This window comes from Erpetoichthys calabaricus, chromosome 6 (assembly GCF_900747795.2).
Source record: "Erpetoichthys calabaricus chromosome 6, fErpCal1.3, whole genome shotgun sequence".
Lineage (NCBI taxonomy): Eukaryota > Metazoa > Chordata > Cladistia > Polypteriformes > Polypteridae > Erpetoichthys > Erpetoichthys calabaricus.
In genome coordinates this window covers 109080203-109095458 of record NC_041399.2, presented here as the reverse complement: position 1 = coordinate 109095458, position 15256 = coordinate 109080203, and positions in this window count along the sequence as shown.

Sequence of the window (15256 nt, the reverse complement as noted above, 5' to 3'; positions counted from 1 at the left end):
CAATTCCTTCCAAGTTGAATTCTTCAGTTCATTGCTGCTAGAGAGATATTGATTAGGGCTTAGTCAAGTGAGTGTCAATCAACTCTTTTAGATAGCATTCTTCCAAATAAAATGGGCAGGGATTGACTTGGCTAGTTTTTTGATAGTTATGTCATTTAGTTTGTTAAGAATCAGCTTAATATTTAAGAGGCTGTTTAATCTAAAATAATGTGATGTCTATCATTGAATTCTTACATTTTTGCCAGTTTTGACTTAATGCTAAATAGCTTGCACACAAAAGATAATCTGCAGGATTGAGTAGATCTCTCCATATATGGTTTAATTATAATGAAAGGTACAATCATATATGTTCAAACAGTTTCAAACCTGTTTAATCTAATTCAAGAATCAATGGAGTCTATCCTGGGAGTACTGATTGTAAGGCAGGAAAAGCCCCGGACCCCTGTTGCCAGTCCTTCATGGGCTTTAGACAGGTGATCAACTGAATTATTTTACATTTAAATTCAAATTTAGAATCAGACAACATAAACAGGAAGGACAAAATCTCTTTTCATTATGTAAGAAGTCACCTGTCTGACAAAGGGTTAATAAAGTGGCATAGGACAGGGCCCACAAAGATATGTCCAAACTTCACTCAAGAAAATAGTAATTCACAAAGGGTGCTTAACAACAACATTAACAACACTTTTTCATATAAACAATGTAGTTCAAAGTGCTTTACAAATTGAAATCAAAGGAAGTTACTATAAAACATAAAGAAATATTATTAGGCAATAATGTTATACATTATATAACAAAGAAAAGGGTAAGGTCAAATGGCCAGGAGGACAGAAAAAACAAAAAATCTGAAGGGGTTCCAAGGCCAAAAGACTGCCCAGCCCCCACTGGGCATTCTACCTAACACAGATGTTCTAAATCAGTCCTTATGGTTTTCAGGCTTCACATTGAAGAAATTGAAGATGATGGTGGTCATGTGGACATCTGGGACACCCACCGTTCAATCCATAAACACAGGAGGCAGCATGGTACTTTGATCAGGTGGTGGTGGCACAGAAGAATCTGAAAAGACAGCAGGGAAATAGTGCAAGAGAGGGCAGAGCTGACTATACTTCCTTAGAAGGCTGGCGTCTTTCAACATCTGCAATAAGATACTGCAGATGTTCTATCAGACGGTTGTGGCGAGCACCCTCTTCTACGCGGTGGTGTGCTGGGGAAGCAGCATAAAGAAGAGGGACGCCTCATGCCTGGACAAACTGGTGAGGAAGGCAGGCTCTATTGTAGGCACGGAGCTGGACAGTTTGACATCCGTGGCGGAGCGACGGGCACTGAGCAGGCTCCTGTCAATAATGGAGAATCCACTGCATCCACTAAACAGTATCATCTCCAGACAGAAGAGCAACTTCAGCGACAGACTGCTGTCACTGTCCTGCTCCACTGACAGACGGAGGAGATCGCTACCCCCCGACACTATGTGACTCTTCAATTCCACTCGGGGGGTAAACGTTAACATTATACAAAGTTATTGTCTGTTATACCTGCATTTTTATCACTCTTTAATTTAATATTGTTTTTTATCAATATACTGCTGCTGGAGTATGTGAATTTCCCCTTGGGATTAATAAAGTATCTATCTATCTATCTATCTATCTATCTATCTATCTATCTATCTATCTATCTATCTATCTATCTATCTATCTATCTATCTATCTATCTATCTATCTATCTATCTATCACTTTAGCACTTTTACCCCAGGTCATTGGTGCTTCTATTAAAATTGATTTATTCGTGTAAAACACTGAGAATATAAAATCACCGAAGAGAGATTTTCTTTCTTTTTTTTTGCAACATGCTGAAGATATTTAAAGAGCTGGGTTATTCTGTATTGGCTAGGTGAAACCTGAAACCTCCTTAAAAGCTGTCTCCATTAAGACTGTATTGCACTAATATACCAGCATGAAGCTCTGCACTCCCATTAAGGCTTCTGACTCAAGCAGGTAACACAGAATGGAAAAAACAATACCTTTAATACATTGGTATGCCTTAAACACATTATATTAAAATGTGCTTTTTATTTACAACCCTAAATGAGAATTAAACTTTGTTTCAGAAAGAAGAAAATATGTTCCCTTAAATTATTAGCCTGCGTCAGAGGTGATGCTGAAAAAACTGGGAATCATCTGGCTGGTGACAGCTACCCATTACATGCAGATCCTACATTCAGTAAAACAGCAGGGAAGAGGACCACTCCTGGAATTCTTATTTCCCTGGTTGCCTGTGTTTTATATTTTATAAACATCACTACTAGAAATAGTTTTTAGAAATAAATAAAGTGTCTACATAAGAATAGTTCACATGTTTAAGTAAAGCCTTTCTGGCATTTAGAAGGAATTTTTCCAAGAATTGTTTTAAACACTGTGGTCATGGTACATTTAATAATAATTACTGGAAGAATAAAAATGGTACATGATGGCACAGCAAAAAAGCAGAAATACCTACTCCAAGGGATCTTTGTTAGATCAGGTATGGTTTAGAGCTCCTTCTCTCACGAGTGGGGGGTTCAGAATGAGATACCACCTTCTGCGGGCGTCTCATTTTTATGCTCCTCCAACCGGAAAGGGGAGAGTCTGTTGCCCTCACTGGGTGTCTGCTCTTGGCTGCCGGAAGAGAAAGAGACGATACCGTTAGTGACAGCTCATCTTGTCACCACCAAGATGAGTCAGGAGGGTGATCTACAGACACAAATTTGCCACATGCTTGACAATACTGATTATTGAAAATCCCATCTTAAATTTTGTAAAATCTTTCTGACCGTGTTTGTGAGATGTTTTAGCTTTTAACCTATTTTAAAATGTGGATAAAAACAAATTCCATATGTTCTTGTGTAGAGATTACTCAAAAGACATTAAAGTGTAAGCCCTTTTAGATAAGTATTGCTATCTTGTGATAAAATAAAAGTTTCCTTTTGTATAAAGTAATTAAAAATTACATTCTCTTATTCTAAGGTAACATTTTGTTAATTAGAAAGTACAACCAAGAACAAACTGTCTTACATCATCAAACTTAATGTAAAATGAAAAAATGATAAGACTATCTATCTATCAATCAAATTTTAAGCATCTTTGTTCTTTTCTTAATGATGTTTAGAAGACCACATTAGAGAGACATCAAGGCAGGGTGTATTCCAATCCATGCCTCTTTTGGCTGTTGTCTTTTTTAAACCTCTCGATATCCTTATTGAGAAAGCAAAGTAAAGCAGAATGTCACAGTAAAGCATTGTCATCGACTGACAATAATGTAAACAAATTAACTGTTCAGATTATAATGGATTCAATGGAGTACATTAGAAATATAGTTATATTGTGTTGCAGTAAAGCAAGAAAAAAGAAGTACTAAAACAGTGTGCACTTGTTGTTATAGCACAATTTTGACCCTTTTCCCCATTTTTTAAAAACAGGACCTGAACACAGAATTAGGACTGCTGTGTTCTGAAAACCAATCTAGGCAGACAAAGGTGTGGCTGCACTCCCATTTGGATAAGATAGGAAGTGAGAAGGGTTTTAAGGTAGCCAGTCAGTCACTTAGAGTTTTCATTTAATCTCTCAGAAGTCATGTGCAAGAAAGAGCAGATTCTTTGTCTGAGAAGTTTAAGAGATGGGTAAAGTTGGGGGTAAACTTGCAAACCCAATGTATTTATTTTTGTTGAATCCACCAAAGAGGGCTTATTTGTGTTTAAGTTAAAACTTTGCATTTGTCCTCATTTTTTACATTAGAGGACCCTGTTCAGTAAGACTGGTAGCAGCTTGGTATGACACAGCAGTAGTGGAATAATGGTGGCAAGGAAAATGTCTTTATTTGCCTTTTTAATAATTGTTTACATTAAGAATATGAAGCCTTGAAATGCTGGGAAGTAGCAAACAGTTTCAACCTTCGTTTGTGAATTTTTACTGTTTTGTAGGCTTGAAACAATAGTACTATCCTGACATGTGCTTTTAAGTATGACAATAAGGATAAAGCAAACTATTGCATAATGGTTATGGCTCTAGTAGCTGACACACATTAGAGTGAAGAGCCATTTGTGCAGTGTTCTGTAACTGTTCTTCAGATGAATTGGTAGATTAAATGACTTGCCATAACCTTGGCAACAGCCTGAATGGAGTAATTGAAATAACAATTCAATTAGATGATCTCTTAAAGAAAAAATGGTTTGGATATCAGAGATTCAAATCATGTTATACAATCTCAGGTCCTAAATTGCTGTTGTTGACCCAGCTCATTTTCCAGAAGAGCCAATGTAAGTCAGAAGTAGAAGAGCATAACGTAACATTGAAGAGCAAAGAAGATCACTCATTCATGTATCTTGTGTCCAAACTGAAGATGTTAAACCAGCAGCTGCCATATAAAGGGAAAAAAACAATTATCATTAGGAAATACTAAGGAACATCTGTCTAGTAAGTGATTCTGGTTTGACCCATTGTGATTAAAGTGTATAAACTTATAAAGCCTCAACTTATGTAAATTTATTTTTACTCTGACTGACATCAAGGGAAAAAAATGCAAATAATTATAATCAGCATAGATTGTTCTATGTTGGCACAAGAAGAGCCTCTCTATTATTGATGCGTGCAGTGCCACTGGGAAGAGGGGGACATGAGCATTCTATATACACTAGTACTGTAGCACACATGGATACATGAGAAGTGAGACATGCAGCTCCAGTACTTTTGCATGTCTTATTAATTTTGTTTAATTTTATTACTCTTCATCTTAACATGATGCCATTTTGAACTGTTGTTTTTAGTCAATTCTTGGCTACAACATATAGTTGTGTGTTGCAAAGGCAGTTGGTAGTCATGTGACCTACTGTATCTCTGTATGGTATCGGAGGTCACAACATTACCAGTATAAATCATGGAAACTTTCAAAAAACTTTTTTCCTAATGCTTTGATACTTAGTTCTGATCCTTTTCACACATTTTCCTGACTTTCACTTTTGGTTTTTATTGTGAGTTTGACTTTGTTGATTTTTTACTTTTCATTAAACTGGTGACCATTTTTGAACTATTGTTTTAGATTTTCCCTTGGGTCATTTCTTAGTCCATTTCTTAAAATTGTCATTTTCAGGACACACATGCCTTTTTTATTGCATGAAGTAAAATGTTAATAGCTACCAATCATAGTTACAAACCATACTGGCTGTATATTAGAGGCAATATAAGCCTTTTCCCACCACACATGATGTTTTGGAATGTATTCCCTATGTAAGATGATGTTCCACTGCATGTATAATGCAAAAGTGATGGGACAAACAACTAAAAGTTGGGGCTCCAACCAGGAAACTGTGTTTATTTGCCAGAATAAAAAAATGCCAAAACCAAGTCTGAACTAATCAACACATTTGCAGTGACAGTGCTGAGTATTCTTCCTCGGGGGTAGTCTACTGAATGACATCCTTTCAGTTGGTGCCTTCCTTATACCTTGAGCAACCAGAAGGGGCTGGGCTAATTACATGCCCAGAAATTACACATTCAGTCATTGGCCTTCAGATGTTCTTCCCGATTATAATGGAAAATAAAGAAGTGGTTAAGGATTATGGCTTATTCTTTCCCCTGCACCCTTGTTAAACCCTAGCCAGGCTCATGTTACTTACACTTTAGTTATGTATACTGATGGAAAAATGAGAGACAACACTTTTTGAAAAAGTATGGGGAAAACTATTGTTATACTTTGTGTACATTCACAAAATGCTGTGGATTTGTTTTAGCCCCCTGAAAAAGCAGTACAGCAGGTGAAGTGAGGCATTGCAACTTGCCAGTCACACAAAAGATTGTAAGGTGCACTTTTGCTCAATAAGGTCCAGGTAGAATAATGCCTCATGAAGCCTTTCATTCATAGCCCAGGTCATAGCAAAACAAACACAATACCTAATCAGTTTTCTATGCATTTTTGCACATTCCATAATGCCTTAAAATTTCACCATAGGCTGAAGACAAGGTGGCAGCAGATCAGCAGAATAGATGACATTCCAAGATTTGTTTACTTTCAGCTGACAACATCAGAGCTACATATGTAGCGTAGATGTTGTACTGTATATGTAGCAGACACTAGGGGTGTCTCATATTCCTAACCTAGGCCACATCTACACTCAATGTCAGTCCCACATACAAAAGAGCCTTTATTTAAGAAAAATATATTCCAAAAGTCTTCTTTCTTCACAATACAATTATTTCAATTCTTTTCTACCGTTCTTGCTTCTTCTTCCAGCTCAACTCCAAGTCAGCTTCATCCTATTCTTCTTCTAACTCTTATTTACATGATTACTTTTGGTGCAACAATATGGCTTTCATTTACAAAAATGCTAACAGCTAGTGTTATGGGGGAGTACATCACCCAGGAAGACATCATTCCTCAGGCCTTCTATTAAGCTTCCAGACTGGGAAAGGGAACATCAGTCTTCCCAGTTGGAATGTTCATCCGTCCAAGCTGTACATCTATTATGATGGCTCCTGGCTAGCTAAGGAAACATCATCAGTCATGGCCAGGATGCCAGTCCATCCTTGACATACCCCAGCACCGAGAAACCACTTATGGTGGGAAACTATCTCCACCCCCTGTGGTCCTTCTGATGTAAAAGTGAGACACTGCAAAGAGCAGACTGATAACTGGAGCTCCTACCTGAACTTTATGCACCCAAGGGAAGACTGAAAAATCCTCTTGTTTATGTTTTTAGTCTTTTATGTCGTTCATTTTGCCTAATTTGATGCCCCATCAAGTGCCTGTTTCAGTTCAGTAAATATTAAAAGGGGAGAATTGGTTGGTGCCCTAACACTTCCTCCATGACCAATGCATTCGCCCAGTCAACGACAATGGATATTGATGCTTCATCTTTTCTGAGAAAATAGAGAGAGGTTAGTACCCCACCGTTGTACCCTGGCACGACTTGTTGCGTTGCACGTCAGGTTCCTAAGCTTGCCCCCATGCACTCGTGCGTGACCATATATATATACAGTAATCCCTCCTCCATCGCGGGGGTTGCGTTCCAGAGCCACCCGCGAAATAAGAAAATCCGCGAAGTACAAACCATATGTTTATATGGTTATTTTTATATTGTCATGCTTGGGTCACAGATTTGCGCAGAAACACAGGAGGTTGTAGAGAGACAGGAACGTTATTCAAACACTGCAAACAAACATTTGTGTCTTTTTCAAAAGTTTAAACTGTGCTCCATGACAAGACAGAGATGACAGTTCAGTCTCACAATTAAAAGAATGCAAACATATCTTCCTCTTCAAAGGAGCAAACAAATCAATAGGGCTGTTTGGCTTGTAAGTATGCGAAGCACCGTGGCACAAAGCTGTTGAAGGCGGCAGCTCACACCCCCTCCGTCAGGAGCAGAGAGAGAGAGAGAGACAGATAAAAAAATCAATACGTGCCCTTTGAGCTTTTAAGTATGCGAAGCACTGTGCAGCATACTTAAAAGCTGCACACAGAAGGTAGCAACGTGAAGATAATCTTTCAGCATTTTTAGACGAGCGTCTGTATCGTTTAGGTGTGTGAACAGCCCCCCTGCTCACACCCCCTACGTCAGGATCACAGATAGTCAGCGCAAGAGAGAGAGAAAGAAAAGTAAGTTGGGTAGTTTCTCAGCCATCTGCCAATAGCGTCCCTTGTATGAAATCAACTGGGCAAACCAACTGAGGAAGCATGTACCAGAAATTAAAAGACCCATTATCCTCAGAAACCCGTGAAGCAGCGAAAAATCCGCAATATATATTTAAATATGCTTACATATAAAATCCGCGATGGAGTGAAGCCGCGAAAGGCGAAGCGCGATATAGCGAGGGATTACTGTACTGTATATATATATATATATATATATATATATATATATATATATATATATATATATATATATATATATATATATATATATTTATAGTGGCCTGCAGGGGGTGCTGAGCTCCCAACACAGACAGAGGCAGACACAAGTTCTTTCACACGCATAGGCTAAATTCAGTGGGAGACACTTTACAACCATTTTCAACAGCACAGTACAGCAAGCACAATAATTAATGCATGCAGCATTTAATCTTCTTCTCTCTCTCTGTCTTTATTTCTTTCTCTACCTCCACTCCTCCTTCAGCAAGCTTTGTCCTCCACCTCCCAACTCTGATCTCCAGAATGAAAGCAGCAGGCTCCTTTTTTGCTGCACCCAGGAGTACTTCCGGTGGCCCATTAGAGTGGTCCGGAAATCACTTCCACATGAGGCAGAAGCCCAGTAAAGTAGGGCTCTGCAATCCCTGCAGCAACCCCTAGCAGCACTGATGGAACCCAACAGGACTGTAGCGAACTCCAACTCCTGTGAAGCCCTGTGGGATTCTGAGGCACCACTGCAACCCAGATGGGGCTGCCATCTGGCGCTCTGGGGTAGATAATGCCATGTGCATGTTCTCTCCCATGGTCCTTCCTTTACAAAGGCGTCTCAGCCAGGTAAGGGTCCCGGCCATCTGCCATAATATATAAATTTGTAGCTAAAGATTCACAAAGGGGCAAAATGAGTCAGATATCGTAAAATAGCTTTTTATTCCTAAGCTTTTGACAGCTTATCATCATCAGTGGAAAATGATTAGACATACAGGAATCAAAAGCAATATACTGTATACTAGGTAAAGGGTGGGGGTGGAGGGAGAAGTTTTGAGTTGTGGTGGATTAATAAGGTGGGGTTCAGAAATTGTTGGTCATAAAGACTTTTTTATTAAATGGGTGTTCTTGTTTTTAACCCTGCATATGCTGGGTTCAACTCTAAGCATCTATTAATTAATTCATTAGAGAGCCAAGATTTAGCCAGCTCTCTTGCACTGTAAATATTGGCCCTGAATTTACTTTCACAGTGTCCCAATTAAGTGTGTGTATGATGGAACTCGTATGTGTGTAAATTAGAGACTGTGGGTCTTTCCTTCTGACTGCATTGTGGTCTTCCTGTAGTGCTGCAAGTCTTTTGTATGTTACATCCAGACACAAAGTAAGTCCAAAACACTGCACCTGCAATTTAAATTAACAACCAACACTCCAAAAATGGCATTCATCATTTGGCAATACACAAGATGTGTTCTATATGAACTCATTTCTGAAACGCACCATAAACTAACCAAGTACCAATCTGAAACAATGATTCAACGACCTAGGTTTCTCGCAACACGTGGACAGACTATTACACAAGAATGGGCCAAACGCATCCATGATATAGCCTCCAAAAGCCATAAATCCAAGCATGACATACTCACTAAAAAATGGAAAAAGCTCATTGGGAATATGCATACTAATGTAGTATGCAGCTTTTCCAAAAGACAGCTTTCCACCATAGAACAAAATGTTCTAGCCAGAGGTTTGAAATTTAATCACAAAGATGCCTCCAATTTGAACTTCCTAGGCTTCCTGAAACACATCATAGAAACTGAAAAGATACTGGCAGACAGTGCACAGGAAATAAGGTGTGCTGTGGCCAGCCAGTTACACGCAAAACAGGCAGCTGTCTGTGTTTCTAAAAAAGAACAAATGGCTTTAAGATCTCAATGGAATGACTGCAGCATTGTTATTACACCAGCCGACAAAGGACACGTGACAGTCGTAATGGACAAAGAGCAATATATCACCAAAATAGAGGAAATGCTGTCTGACACCAATATTTATGAGCAATTAACTAGTGACCCTACAAAAGCCACTCTAAATAAAATCAATGCCAACCTGGGCATACTCCGAAATAACAACCATTTAAACTTACTAGATTACAATAAAATGAAATCGAATGATGCGATCTGTCCAGAATTTAATGGCCTCCCAAAAATCCACAACGCCCCTTTAAAATTCAAACCTGTGGTTAGCCTAACAGGTGGGTCAGCTTACAACTTATCAAAAAGAGTTTGTTTTTTTATCATCCATACAAGCAAGTCAAGTTTAACAAAACTAGGCTCGAAACTAATCAACCATGACCCATTAAGAAGAGAGCCAGGCCACCAGAATAATGAATAAAAATAAATTAGTAAAAATAAATACAATAAAAAGAAGGGAGAGAATACATTTCCTCAATTTAAATGCTTATTCTAAAATGTTATTGATTATATCCTGGCAAGTTTTGAAAATGTTTTGTACAGATCTTCTAAGTGAGAATTTGACTTTTTCCAATTTTAGATCATATAAAACATCAGTTATCCACTTACTTAAAAATGGTGAGTTAGCATTCTTCCAGTTGAGCAAGATAAGTCTTTGTGCCAATAGTGAAGTAAAGACAATTAGTGTTTGTTTGTCCTTCTCCTCTTTAAGCCCATCTGGAAGTACACCAAACACAGTTGTTAGTGGATTAGGAGGGATTGTGTCACCAAGGCTGTCTGAAAGGCATTTAAATATTTTGGACCAGAATGATTGTTAATTTGGTGCAGGTCCAGAACATATGGGCCAAAGAGGCAGGAACTTGATTGCAATGTTTGAAGGTTGGATCTTGCCCTGGAAACATTGTGGATAAATTTATATGAGACAGATTCGCTCGATATATAATTTTAAGTTGAATAACTCTATGCTTTGCGCATATGGAGCAAGAGTGAATTCTGTGAATTGCTACCTTCCATTCCTTTTCTGAGATGTTGAGTGAGAGATCCTTTTCCCATTGTACTCTGGGATCTTTAAAAGAAAGGGACTTTAAAATGTTTCTATATATTACAGAAATGCTGTCTGTGTCCTTGAGACTGATCAGCATTTTTTTCGGCGTAGAGGTAGGTGAGAGGTGAGGGAAATTGGACAGGTTTTGTTTAAAAAAGTTTCTAGTTTGAAGGTAGTGAAAGAAATATGTTGCCTGAAAGTTAAATTTGAAATGTAATTGTTGGTAGGATGCGAAGACATTGTCTATGTACAGATCTCTAAGAGATTTAATCCCAAATGTTTTCCAGACATTAAAAACTACATATGTCTGAGAGGGTGAAAAAAGTGGTTCTCGTGCAGAGGTGCCACATATAAAATCTTTACTGTTTTAAAATACTTTCTACATTGGTTCCATATTCTGAGTGAGTGAAGCACAATTGGGTTAGTAGTGTATTGGTGATGACCTGTACTTATTAGGGTACAAAACAAGGAATATAAAGAAATACTGCAGGATTCTACTTGTATTGCATACCAGGCCTGGGTCTGTTCATCTTCTTGTGTCAATGTGCAAGTTTTTATAGCTTGTATATTCACCGCCTAGTAATAAAATTGCAAGTTAGGTAGAACCATGCCATCTTCTGCCTTAGGTCTTTGTAGGGTCACCCTTTGGATATGTGGATGTTTTGAAATCCAAATAAATGAGGTTATGATTAAATGTAATTTCTTAAAAATGGATATTGGAATGTTTTAAAATAGAAAAAGGAGCTTAGGAAGGATAGTCATCTTGAAAATGTTAATTCTTCCAGCTAAAGTGAGATGGAAGGTAGACCATTTATGCAAGTCTAGCTTAATTTTTGTAGACAGCAAATTTTTGTTGATAAAGAGCTTTATGTTTACTTATGATGTTTACCCCTAGGTATTTAAACTGATCTGCGATGATAAAAGGGAAGGTGTCCAATCTAATATTGTGTGCTTGAGAATTCACTGGAAAGAGCACACGTTTGTTCAAATTAATTCTGAGACCAGAAATCTTTTGAAATTATTTTAGTGCTGTTAGGTCTGCAGGCACAATATTTTGTGGATCGGATATATACAGTACCATATCATCTGCATATAGAGAAATTTTCTGTTCAAGTCCTTCTCTGATAATCCCCTTTATCACATAAGTATTTCAACAGTGAGCTGCCAGTGGCTCAATGGCGACTGCAAAAATCAGTGGTGAAAAGGGGCATACCTTTGGTACCTGTCTATTACCATGTTCAAATTTGAAGTAGTCTGAATTAATGTTGTTAATACAAACTGAAGCTTCTGGACTGGTATACAGTAGTTTGATCCAAGCACAAATGTTCGAGTCAAACCCAAATTTCTCCAATATGGTGAAATGGTAGTTCCATTCAACCATATGAAATATTTTTTCTGCATCCAACAATAAAAATATGTCTGCGGTGTTAGACTTTGTGCGTGAATATATTACATTAAACAGGCATCGAAGATTGGAAGCTAAGTGTCTGCCTTTAATAAATCCAGTTTGGTCGTGTGATATTACCAAAGGAAGCACTTTCTCAATCCTTCTAGCTAGGACTTTGGAGAGTATCTTAACATCATTATTCAAAAATGAGATTGGTCTGTATGGTGCACATTGTAATAAGTCCTTGTTTTGCTTTGGAAAGATGGTAATTAAGGCTTGACGAAAAGTTTGAGGTAGAATTGCATTGTCTCTAGCTTCTGTAAATGTTGCTAATAAAAGGGGAGCTAGCTTTAGAATTTCTTATAAAATTTGGCATGGTAGCCATCAGGGTATGCTGCTTTCCTACTCTGAAGTGAGTTTATAGCATCTAGTAATTCTGATAGTGCCAGAGGTTTATCCAATTCCTCTGCACTGGGAGTATCTATTTGTGGTATCTAATGTATCCAGAAATGCATTAGGATGTGTCTTGTCTTCTTTAAACTCAGTAGAATATAAGGACTTACTTAGTCTCTAAATGTGTGCATTATATTTTTATGGTCAATGATTTTCTCTCTGTCTGTGTTGGTAATTGCTGGGATTGCATTGTGAACTTCCTGTTTGTGGATTTGTTGAGCTAAAATCTTATTAGCTTCCTCTCTGTATTCATGGTAATAATGTCTTGATTTAAAAAATGAGCTGTTCTGTTTCTTTAGTTGTCAAGAGGTTGAGTTTTGAATGCAGAGCCTGTCTTTTCCTTTGAAGTGCTTCATTTGGACACCTGGCATGTTCTTGATCTATTCTGTGTGGCTGACAGCCAGTTCCCTTGCCCAGCTGGGACATTGCTCCCTTGTATGGACGGAGGGAGCAAGCCTGGTCAGGACAGTACCTGCCCCGGAACACTAGATGGCAGCCCCCGGGGTTGCAGTGGTGCCTAGGACTCCCACAGGGCTTCATGGGAGTTGGAGTTTGGTGCAGCCCTGTTGGGATCCATGGGAGCTGTCAGGGTGTTCTGTAGCTGCCTCTCAGCCCTACAGAGCAGCTCTTCCGCCACACCCAGAAGTCCTGCCGGAAATAGGTCGTCAAGCACCTGGAGCCAGCAGCCACTACTCTGGAAGCCAGATTTGGGAGGAGGAAGACGAAGCTTGCCGGAGGGAGAGTGGAGGAGCAAGAAAGAGAAAAGAAGGAAGGCTTATTGTATTGTATTGTGCTGTGCTTGTGCTGGACTCTGTTGAGCTTATGGGAATGGGGAAGGCGTTGTCCACAAGGTATAAAAAAAATAAATAAAGCCCTGTGTGCTTTGAAGTTGTGTCCTACATCTGTCTGTGTCAGAGCTCTGAGGTATCAGAGATTAGTTCTGATACCTTCTTGGTTTCCAATTTATTTTTGTTTGTAAGATATGAGATAATCTGTCCTCTTAAGAAAGCCTTCAGAGTTTCCCAGACTGTTCAGGCAGAAACCTCCGAGGATGTATTTGTCTCTAAAAAAATTGATTTGCTTGGATATATATTCTGTACAGGTCTCATCTGCCAGTAAAAGTAGGTTAAAATGCCCTCTGCGAGATGAGTGTGTGGAGCATAATGATTTTAGCTCCATGATGAAAGTAGCGTGGTCGGAGGTAACAATAGCGTCATACTTACAAGATTTAATCGTAGACAATAAATTATTATCTATAAAAAAATAATCAATTCTTGAGTAGCAGTGATGCACTGGTGAGTAGAAGGAATATGCTTTTGAGTTTGGTTTTAGAAATCTCCAGGGGTCGGATAAGTTGTGATCAGTTACAAACTGTGTAATTATTATTGCACTGTTTGACGTCATCGCCCCTGTGGTAGGAGACCTATCTAGGTCTGGATTTAAAACACAATTAAAGTCCCCAGCCATTATAATGTTATGAGTGTTCACATTGGGAATGGATGCAAATATGTTTTGAATGAAGTCCCTATCATTCACATTGGGTGCATAGATATTTATCAAAATCACTTTACAGTTAAATAGATTACCCATGACAATCACATACAGTTTGTCCCTTTAGGATCAGATTCTACATCAATCACTACAAATGAGATTGTTCTATGTATAAGAATTCCCGCTCCTCTATTTTCTTTGTAAAGCTGGAATGGAATATTTGACCAGTCCATTCTCTGTGCAGCCGAAACTGATCCTTGCTTAATAAGTGGATCTCCTGTAAAAATACTATTTTAGCATTTAGACCTGTTAGGTGCAAGAATACTTTCTTTCTCTTTAATTCATGATTCAGCCCTTTAACATTCCAGCTCACAAAGTTAACTGTTTGGTCATGAAGATATTTCTTTTGAACTTTTATAGTCATTTTGTAGTCTTAACTTAAGATAAGATAGCTTTGACCTTAATTTCCAATTTTCCCAGGAGTTATTGCCAAGAAGCCTAATATTATGTTGGCACTTATAATTATAAGGATTAAAAGGATAGATTAGAAATAACTTGCTCTCTTTCTCTCCCACTCTAGTCAACCCCCCCCCCCCCCATTTTTCCTCCCCACATGAGGCTAGACCACACTTCACAACGTTCCAGTCCTCTGACATGGCAGAGAGAGGTGATGCGTCCACTCAGTGTGAACATTTTGAGCAGAAACGTCATCACCTAACGCCATGGTGGAATGGGAGAAAACCACGCCCCTTGAGGTTGGGCCTGACCCTCTCTCTATAATTAAACTATCAGTTTAGAGAAACGCCGGCTTCCTTTAAAACGGAACAATGGAATGACAATTCCCTTAAATTTGCGAAAAATGCAGTTAGTCTTGTCAACGCACTCATCAGCATATGCCGCAGGGTCCTCACTTTTTTTTAGAGAATGATCTGTTGTATCGGGTAGTGGAACATGAGGGGCAGGTGCTGAAACTGCTGCTAGTTCCAAAACCTTCCGGCAACAGGTTTGTGAATTATCACATGCCAAACTCCTAGGAGGCCATTTGGGCACTGAGAAAACTTTGGAGAGAATTAAGCTCCGGTTTTATTGGCCGGGAATTAATGAGGAGGTTTGTCGCTTTTGTACTTCCTGTCCGCGTGTCAATTATGACAGATTCCCAGGTGGGGCTGTGCTCCTCTCATTCCAATTCCTCTGATTGACGCTCCCTTATAGAGAATTGGGTTCAATTTAGTGGGACCCCTAGAACCCTCAGCCTGAGGACACAAATATATTCT